Below are 11,526 nucleotides of genomic sequence, written 5' to 3' on the forward strand. Positions count from 1 at the left end.
TTAAACTGTGATATATTTAAGTGTATAACCTTAGTACAGATAATTCCGGGCCGGTTACTTCTTTAAAAATAAGTTAACATTGTTATATAGTACCTAAAACTATGATTGTTCTTTATTGCTTAAATTAGTATATTTATATTGTTTTGTCATTTTATATAGTTTTTATAATTTTAATTTTGTAATTTTATGTAATGATTGTATGATATTACTGTGCGAAAATGACTAACCAGCAAGGGGGAGACCTATTAGATTAGGTCAATTTAACTAATACAGAGAGGAAAAATATATATACCCTTAACCTTCCTCGTGCCCCTCGTTTAGAGCGAGGCATAAGGAAGGCGTTATGCTTCCATTTTCCCCCATACAAGAAAATAAGTCAGTCTAGTGGCCGAGGTCCGCCGGGTCTCCCTCAGGTACGGCGGGGCGGTGGATGGGGAAAAAAAATACATATAGATTATTATTTTTTGTCAATTGTTAATGTTATATGCGATTAATTACTCACTTCTTTACACAGATGTCTTTTTCACCATGTATAACTGAATGTTGGCCATGTGCTTCATAACCTAAACCAAAGCACTTTTACAATAGTTTTTTCCGATGAGAATTCTTTTTCTCTTCTTTTTTGGGAAAGTATGCATTATTTTTTTAATTGTTGATTGCTAAATTTATACTAATTTTGTATATTTTTTCTTAATAAATAGGCCCTGATGATGGCAACATAATGTTGCCGAAAGCTTGGTGATCCCAACAATTTTGTCTTTCTTTCACCTAGTAAAGACCTTAAAGAAGATTTGAACTCTACATTGATTATCTACAGGTCGATCTACAAACATCATTTCTTAAGGAAGTTAATTGTTAAGTCGATAATAAAAAAAGGTATCTGGAAAAACGGAAAAAATAACATATCTATGACTGTAAGACACCAAAAACTAATCCCATGGAATTGGCCATACACCATTTTGAAAAACAACACAACTTTTATTTCGCTAAGATAGAAATACTAAACACTAAAATAATACAAACGCAACTTTTTAGAAATGGTTTACATTAACAGAGATACATACAGCATTAATTACAGAATATGCACCTGCAAAATTAGCAGTAACTGCTCAACATCATAAAGCAAATAAACTATTAAACAAATCCACCTGTGCTTAGTGGTTATAATTGACCGTATTAATTATTCCAAATAATTATTCTTTTTATCTTAGGTTTTTGGTTGAGATGAAAAATGAGCGTAACGAGCGGGATTCGAACCCACGACCTTCGGCTCAATACGCCGCTGCTCTATTGCTATCGTGCAAATATGGCAAAAATATGGAAAAATTCCAACAGTTGTAGGTTGGGAGTTGGTGTCCGAAGGGATCGAAGTCACGATAGTTCAAGTAGTAATTAACCAGAAACTATTAAACCTTATGTTACATTTCCCTTTCCTTCGTTACTGACATTAATAATTAACTTCGTTTCCAATATTGAATGCCGAATCACAAATCCAATTCAAAAAATCCCCATTCTCCTTTCTTTGGGATAAATAAAACCGCCTATGATCAAGGAAAATTTCCCAGATTTACTGCGCCCTCCACTCAGACATAATCGTATAAAAACAGCAAAATACAAATTCAAGAATCACAAGAATTTCACCCAACATCAATATGACACCACAAGAATAGCACCACACTTTATGTGAGTATTTGGTTCAAACTTTAGATTTACACCTGTATTATATTTTTTCCAATCAACGTATGTTTTGTAAGTGACCCAGGTCTTATAGATGACCCGAATAAAGGTCGAATCGTCGGTAAAAAAATACAAAAGGTGTTTTTTTCTTTTTAAATATTGTGATGTCTTCTAACTGGGTGTAACTTGTAAATAAATAAATAAGTGCTAGAATAATACTGAAAGCTGCAATGTGGGATGGCGGAGAGTTGAAACTTGAACATGGGACAAAGCCGCAGAAAGGCGGGCACCGTTCGGCATGGAGAGGTGAAACAAGAGAGAGGCGCGCGGCTGGAGTGGAGAATGGCTAGACGGCAAAGTGGGTGAAGTCAGTAGTCAAGTTACTTAGTTGGGTAAAGACAAAATTCAATAATGACCGTCAATCGCTGAGGTTTGGTATCGGAGTGGTACGACCGTTGAGTTAACTCTTTTGATCAGCTCGTAAGCCCAGTATAATCTCTAATTGACAGTCCTGGATCAGACATCGACCTTATACTTCCAGCCGCCTAGATCAGGCTCCAGGGGCTAACAACTAGTCACCATTTCAGCCTTCACAAAGTATAAAAACAGAAATAATAGTACCAAAAATTAGAATTTAGGCAAAAGAATAGTAATAATAAAGAATTCCATTTAGTTGTCTAATTGATCAAATACTTCTTTCAATTAATTATTCTTTTACAGTAAGGTCTAGGTTGAAAATAAAAATGTTAGTGTCACGAGCGGGATTCGAACCCACGACCTCCGGCTCAATACGCCGTTGCTCATCCACTTGACTTATCGTGACTTCGATCCACTCGGACACCAACTCCCCATCTCAACCTATAACCTTTTCAATTTTCCCTCCATTTTGCCACATTTCAAATGTGTAATCAGGATTCGATTCTCAGTTACTTATGAAGAGGCCACAGGGAGCTGTTAGTGAAGTTATACTTTGTTTTACTTATTAAATCCATTATGTTTAGTGGTCTGTTTGACCAAATTTCTTCTTTCAATTAATTATTCTTTTTATGTAAGGTCTTGGTCGAAATGAAAAAGTTAGCGTCACGAGCGGGATTCGAACCCACGAACTTCGGCCCAATACTCCGCTGCTATAACCACTTGAGCTATCTTGGCTTCGATAATAAAGAATACTTTTTCTTGTGCGATCATATTCGTAAACTGTAAACTTGAAAGTTGAGAGCGGGAAGGAAAGAAACTTTCTTACGTAGTAAAAACTAACTTAAGCTATCAAGCTACAAAAAGCAAATCTCTGGAGGGAGATGAGGGATTGGTACAGGAGGGATTTAAAAGAGGCAAGGTAGACGGCTTTGTGAATGGCCAAATGGATTTCAGAAATTTGTGGCTCGAGCTAGGAAGGATCGTTCAAATGTGGAGGTTTCACGATGAGGAAGGTATATGTCATTGGGAGACGAGCAATTCGTTCGTCGGGGGGAGGGGGGAAAATAAGAAATTTACTGTTTTATGGAACATTTCGGACTATGAGATAAAGTTGTAAAAGGTTGATATAAACTGGAAAGTTAAATATGTCGAATACGTTTGAGAATCAGACTTTGAACAATTGAGACTTTTCAGAACAATTTGATATGTCAGATAACCTTCGGAAGTATCGATATTTTCACGAGATCTTCATAGAATGCAAGCCTGTTTAAAAGCCATTGCAATATAAAACGAAACATACAGGTAAAAGGGTAAGTAAACATTACGTCCAATTACATAAACAACCCTCCAATCATAATTTAAACATATGCCTATATTAATCCGTACATCTGCATCGGTTATCTGCTGTTTTCCATCCAAATACATTCTTTAATTATTGATACATACTGTTTTTACCGATATATTTCGTTAAACGTTGATTTAAAAAGATTAATTTACATGTATGGTATTTTCAGTATGATGCAAAAAAGTATTTCATGGAAAAAAATATTCTCATTTACAAAGGAAAAATTGAACCCTGGACCCGCTTAACGAGAGTAAATTCTGGGCATGCCATTTTATCGTAAGCGAAAAATAACCTTTATGTGTTTTTAAAATCCTTTGTGAGGAAAGTGTTGCCTAAACCGGTATCAAATAAATACGTTGAATTACTTTTTATACATTTCCATTCAATATTACAAGATTTATAAATATTTCGGATTACGTCCTCACTTCAAGATTTATATTATTTATAAAAAGCAGATTCAGTTGGTAATATTGTAAGGTCATCATCAGGGCAAAACTGTCTTAAATGATTATTCAGAAATCGTGAGATGCGGTCTGGTGTGACGTAGGTTTCAGAAAAACATTTTCTTTATCGTGCCAACGTTTCGATCATTATTGAGATCATCTTCAGGTCCTGGGATTTACAAACATTGTTTAATTTTAAGAAATACATATAGGATCTGTGAAAAACTGAATATAAAAAATATTTTTTGTATTGTATAAATTCACTTTTATTCACATCCATCATCATTGCGGGAAGCTTGGAAATCCAAAAAATATGGAATAATTATTATTATATTACCAGTCAAAAAATCTGATATACGAAATCTGAGATTTACAGCTGAACCTCAGGGGTAAAAACAAAAAAATTAAGGTACACCAACAGGAAAATGACACGATTTCTACCAATTATAATACGCGTACAAGATTTTGTATATATTATAAATAGAAGGAATATATAAACACTTGTAATTTATTATAATGATGCGTAGGATAACGCCAAGGTTAAGTTACATATTTAATAAATTGTTCTGGAAAAAATCTCTTTTTATCAAGTTACCACAAATCATCATTGAGCAATAGCAGACTTCTGTGTTAATGTTTTTTTTTAAATGGAATAATTGTTATTGTTGTGTGGTGATTAGTGACCGTTAGTCCATAATTATTCAGAAATCGTGAGATGCGTTCTGGTGTGACGTAAGTTTCAGAAAAACATTTTCTTTATCGTGCCAACGTTTCGATCATTATTGAGATCATCTTCAGGGCCTGGGATTTACAAACATTGTTTAATTTTAAGAAATACATATAGGATCTGCGAAAAACTTTGAATATAAAAAATATTTTTTTGCTTTGTATAAATTCACTTTTATCCTCATCCTATATTTATTTGTTAAAATTAAACAATGTTTGTAAATCCCAGGCCCTGAAGATGATCTCAATAAAGATCGAAACGTGGGACGATAAAGAAAATGTTTTTTCTGAAACTTATGCCACACCAGACCGCATCTCACGATTTCCAAATAATCGTAGACTAACGGTCACTAAGCACCACACACTATCTCAAATATTTATACACATTGACATATTTAAGTTTCAAGTCAGTCCTAACATTGCCAAGGACTGTGTCACAGCATATTTGGCCCATTTCTATTTCCAATAATTTCAACACATTCATTCAATATTGATACATCAATTGTTACACGTAATTCGGGCCCTTCCATAAAAACCAATACTTACAACAACACTGAATTAATGAACAGTATGTTTCCCAAATTGGAGAATGAAAATAAACCCAACAAAAGGCGTACAGATAAATTTTACCTAGTGTAAAAATTCCTGACGCTTAGTGAGCATAAATGGAACTCCATTGCCTACCACTGACCTTAGCGTTATCCTGGACCTTTTATGGATAAACGAATGGCTTGGCATCCCCACAAAAACTGAAAAAAACATACTTTATAAATCATTAAAAGGGGCTAGTTGACTCAAGATGAAAAACGAATTACCAATTTAAAATGATAAGGCATCTCTTAGCTTAGGGTTGTGAAGTTTGGGACTCAACCAAAGATTCCAATGTATTCAGTCAATTCAGTATGAGATTCTTGGTCAAATTATAAATACTATTTTTTATGTTAGGTCATTTTCTTGATAGTATGATAAAAGTTCCTGTTGAATATGGAGAAGGAAAGGAAGAGTGTGAGAACAACACCATCCCTAGTGAGAGCCAGGCCAGCCCCGCTTCCATCTCTTATGATTAAGGCTTTTTTGGGGGGATGTAGATGACCTGCTCAAGGTGTTCATCCTCTCGAACGGCCAAGTATCCCCCGATAACCACTCGCCCCTTTTATGATTCAAATCATACTATTCATAACGTAGTAGACATGACCTCATCAAAACCCGCTATAAAAGATTCCATCCATCTAAAATAATCTACGGCTACGACAGTTCCCATTTCTAACCGTACCAAAAAATCTTCCAAAACTTTTGGAGAGAATGTGAACCCGAGACTACTCAGTGAGTAAAGTGCTCGACTTTTACAAGTGACTCAAACTGAATTTAACATATACAAAAATCAATTAATTATTCTTTCTAAGGTCTTGGTTGAGATAAAAAAATCAGTATCAAGAGCGGGATTCGAACCCACGACCTTTGGCTAAATACGCCGCTACTCTACCACTTGAGCTATCGTGACTTCGATCCTCTCGGACACCAACTCTCGATCTCAACCTACAACCGTTCCAATTTTCCCTCTTTTTGACATTTTTCAAATTCGAATCCTGCTCGTGGCACCGACTAATTTATCTCAACCAATACCTAAAAAAGAATAATTAATTGATTGAAAGAAGTAACTTGGTCAATATACTACGAAAACGTAAATGGATTATTATATAAAAATATTTACTTAATCCAATATTTTTTGCTGCCCATCTAATTTTTGGACGAAAAACGGCCATTTTCTCAGCCTTTTATGTCACAGTCCTGCATTGGTCTCATTCTGTAGTAAATTTTACGTTGAAGAATATGGCTTTTTGAATGGTTTCCTCGTTTATCATTCATCTTTCATTTATCAGTAAATTCAAAAATACTGGAACCTGTAAATTTTTGCACTTTTTACGAAAACTTCAAATAGAGCAATGGATCAAGGAAATCTCCCTGGAGCTACGCCCTTTTTTAATAAGTTTTTAATTGGTCACCTTCCACTTTGCCGGATTTTTCAACCGTTTTCGAGTTATTCGCGATTTTTGAGCAGAAATTGTGATTTTTTATGTGCACATGAAAAAAAACCGATCACTCTCTCTCCCGATTTTACCATAGATAAACCTATTTTCTCATACGTTATTCGAAGCCGAACCGCCACAAAACACTTGTAAAATGGGAAGGCAAAGTCGAATTTCCATGATGAGCAAACAACTGGTTTTCAATAGCACAAGCATTCAGCGTCCGAAAAGGTCAAAATAAGAAAAAGTGACAATTGTGCTCAGAACAAAAGCTGTAGAAAGCGAAAAATTTGCGATAACCTGATGATTCAAAATTTATGCATACTTGAAAATCGGGAGAGAGAATGATCGGTTTTTTCCATGAGCACGAAAAAAACTAGGTTTTTTGTCCGGAAATCGCGAATAACTCGAAAACTGATTAAATATTTCCTATCGATCACTACAGGGCGTCGCTCAAGCTCAATTTGAAGATTTCGTAAAAAGTGAAAAAATTAACAAGTTCCAGAATTTTCAACTTTCTAAAAAATGAGACCTAGCTCAGGTTTGTGGCTTAAAAGGCTGAGAAAATATGTCGGTTTTTTGATGGGCAGTGTATTTCCATATTTTTCTATCTATCACATTTGTATAACACATTCATTTCTTATTTTTTAGAAAAATAGGTATAATTTTATTAATTTATTATTTTTAACTCATCCCATGCTCTCATTATGAATCAATGTTGTTCCTGATATTTTATGTGTTGAAAAATGCAGTTCAGTTCATGACTGAAATTCTATGCATTATCGTTTATTTATGTATGTATTTTTATTAAATGTAACGTAATGTTCATTCTATAATAAAGTATGTTATTATTATTATTAAGACGCAAAAGGTTTCCTCATCAAATAAGTTAGATCTGGGTAAATAAAATAAATATTTTTGGGCAGTTTATTTCCATTTCATTCTTATTTCTCTTAAGTAAAATCCCATAAAATATAAAATTTATTGACATAGGCTGAAAGTAGAACAATCCAGCTTTCCAACGCTTGTCCTGGCGTGGAACGAGCATACAGAGGGGTTATGAACTTTAAGTGGAACAACTCGAACCGAAGAAAAAACAACCCTGGACCAATCCAGTCATAAAATGTTTGTTGTGTTGCTTACGGGGGCTTAAAACGAAACCGATTGTCAGGGATTTTTTTCAACTTCATCAATATATATAATAAATATCTTGGAAATATATGCACAAAAACGCCAAAAATTTTTAAAAATGTACAAATCTAGGTAAATTATTTTTTCTCGGATCCTTGGGATCATTAGCATGGATGCTAGGCCTAATATTACTAATTTCAAAAAATTAAAATCATGTAACTCTCATCCCTGTTAGTTGCAAGCAAAGTTTGAGCTGGGTCAAAGGTAACGCGATAAATTGTGACGATTTAGAATTTTACCTCTTCTTAACGCGACTAAAAAACATTTTGTTAGGTACAGAGAATACCTGGGGCAAAAAACCAACAGAGAAACATGCCAACAGCTTTCATGAGTAAGAAGTAGTTTTTTTTGTTTTTTTAAAGAGATGGGGTGGAAATTTCCGGACTGAAAAGATGGGGTGGGCGCCTGGACTATTCGGTTTTTTCAACGTGCTGCTTTTAAAGTGTCCAGATGTTCCATAACTTACATCAAAATCTTATTTTGGTTGATTCATAATATGTAATTTACTTTCATGGATCTAAACAACTGAAGGGTCAGCCAGTATTAAATTTTAATTCTCCAGTTCAATCCACTTTACATAGATATATGCCATAGACTCATTTTTCCATTGATAATTACAACACATATATAAATATTTTAATTGAATTTCATATCCAAATCAGGTTTATTTTCTGTTATAATTTATGAGGATGTATCTACCTAGGCTGGTTGATGTTTCTTCAGTTAAAACAATTTTGGAAATAAAATTGTATCAACCATATTGTGTTAATTTATTGGAATGAATGTAATATATCATTAAATTCACTAATTTCCTGGTCCGCTTGACCAATTTAATACATTACAATTAATTAAGGTTTTTAGTTGAGATGAAAAAAAGTTAATGGCACGAGCGGGATTCGAACCCACGATCTTCGGCTATTCTGGCTTTCTTTGAAAAATGGCAAAAAGGAGGGAAAACTCATAAGGTGGGGTTGAGATAGGAACGAGGTCCGAGTGGATCGAGGTCACGATATCTCAAGTGGTAGAGCAGCGGCGTATCTAGCCGAAGATCGTGGGTTCGAATCCCGCTCATGCCATTAATTTTTTTTCATCTCAACTAAAAACCTTAATTAATTGTAATGTAACATATTATCTCCAAAGTAAGCTCTTTATCCCCGCCCTGAGTAATATCGATTATTCTGGAGTGAGGATGTGACGTCTGTAAAGTAAATGTAATTTATTAGCGAGAAAGGAGGGTTTTTTTACATTCCACGAGAAATACAGATAACTCTGGAATGTGTAATGTAGAGTAAATATAATTTATTAGCGTGAAAGGACTTTGTTTTACCCCCCCCCCTTGAGGAATGTAGATAATTCTGGTATAGGTGTGTGACGTAGAGTAAATATAATTTATTAGCGTGAAAGTAAGATTTTTTAAATCCGCCTCAAGAAATATAAAGAACGCTACAATTTAAAAAATACTTGAAAGATGTTTATCACTCTATACACAATTTGTTACTTTTGTGTATTAAGAAATTTTTAATAAAAACTTATCATTTAATTAAGACATAAACAAAAAGTTCTTTTCATTCTTCCTAAATTTGGAAAAAATTATTCGCTGTGGTATTCTGTTCGAAAGAAAAAGTTAATTTAAAAATTGCAAAAAAAACAAAAGAAGCAGGAATTAAAAGTCGAGAGATTAATCTCAAGGATTCCAAGGACGAAAAAAAACCGGAAATCCGCTTGTTTTTCTCCATTGATTCCAATTCCGTTGGAGAGGTGGAAACAACGGCGGAGATAAATGATATTGGAAGGGAAAGGGTTGTGGGGGCGGAGGCACTCCTGCCAACTGTCACCCATCCAATTCCGGAACGGGTGAAATTATCTAGGTGGGGTTAAGCCAAGTGAAATCCCTCTTTGAAATCGCCAATTTCTTTTATCCCATCGGCTCACAAAGAGGAAGTCCGGGGTGACAGCATTTTGAATTTCTTTGTCAATTCATTTTCGATCACTCTTAACATACAAGTGCTTAAATTTTGGAAGTAAAGTACAAAAATACTATATTACAAGAAATGTATCAAACGTCTGTAAAAAAAGAAGCAAATGCGCATTATTATTCATTATTTGTCGATCATGAGGTGCGGTCTGGTGTGACGTAGGTTTTAGAAAAACATTTTATCATGCCAACGTTTCGATCTTTATTGAGATCATCTTCAGGACTCAAAGTGTTTCTTTCCGTGTATATGTGTTATTCTTGTGTGTCGTGTTGAGAGTGACACATATACACGAAAAGAAACACTTTGAGCTCTGAAGATGATCTCAGTAAAGTTCGAAACTTTGGCACGATAAAAAAAATGTTTGTCTAAAATCTACGTCACATCAAACCGCATCTCACGATCTACAAATAATCATTGGCTAACGGTGCCTAAACACCACACATTATCATTAATTTTTTTAAAAATTTACATAAAATTACAACATCTTCAAGTCGGTACCATATAACAATAAGGTAGTAAATATGTAACAATTTAAAAAGAGTGGAGCAAATTCCCATTGGTCGTACTCTAATGATGTCAAAATGTTATATGTTTAATTAATACTTGTGTCATTATCACTTTCCCTTTTACTTCGTCGGAGATTTCGCGGCCATCGTCTCTTCAGTCGACGTGGAGGTTTCGAGGGAACTTGTGGTTATGCGAATTTTTGGATGTGCTGATTTACGGTGGTTAATAGGGTTTTGTGAAATTTTCTGATTCCATAAGAACAATATTTAAGTCGGTATGTGTTTGATACATAAATTTTTCAAGGTTTTTTTGTAGGATTAAGGATTGGACATTTTGGATGGAGTGGATGAATCACACACTTCCAAGTCCAAAGAATTCAAGACTATACCTTGATCCGCTGTGTTCATGAGTGAAAAAGTGGTCGGTATTTCTAATTAAATTCACTAATTTCGTGATCCGCTTGACCAATTAATATATTACAATTAATTAAGGTTTTTAGTTGAGATAAAAAGTCAATGGCACGAGCGGGATTCGAACCCACGATCTTCGGCTTGATACGCTCTGCTCTACCACTTGAGCTATCGTGCCTCGATCCAATCGGACACCAACTTCCCATCTCAACCGCACCTTTTGAATTTTTCCTCCTTTTTGCCATTTTTCATCAAGACGAAGATCGTGGGTTCGAATCCCGCTCGTGCCATTGACTTTTTTATCTCAACTAAAAACCTTAATTAATTGTGGCATTTCTAATAGCGAAACATGGGGCGTCGGTGGCCGCAACGGTTTAGGCGTTGACACGGCGCTCATCACTGTAAGGTAAATGTCCCGGGTTCGAATCCAGCGGCCCTGCATTCGATCACGACAAACTTACAAATGGGTTTTTTTCAAAAACACCGGCACCCTGAGGGTTTATATGACCTCTGCTGTTGCGTACCCTCGTAAAAAAAGAGAAAAAAAACACTGAAACCAGAAACTTCATAAGGTAAGAAAGGTCATGGCCATTTTAAGTCATATTTACAATTGTACGGACCTTCAGTCCATAAACAGGTCAAAGAATTCAAGACTATGCCTTGATCCGCGGAGTGTTCTTGAGTGAAGAAGTGGTCGGTATTTCTAATACTGAAATCAGAAATTTCGTAAGGTAACAAATTTCATGACAATTTTAAGTCATATTATACGATGTTATAGACCTTCAGTCCATAAATGGTTCAAATAAT

The sequence above is a fragment of the Cimex lectularius genome, unplaced genomic scaffold (genome assembly GCF_000648675.2).
Source record: "Cimex lectularius strain Harlan isolate CLEC.00 unplaced genomic scaffold, Clec_2.1 scaffold164, whole genome shotgun sequence".
Lineage (NCBI taxonomy): Eukaryota > Metazoa > Arthropoda > Insecta > Hemiptera > Cimicidae > Cimex > Cimex lectularius.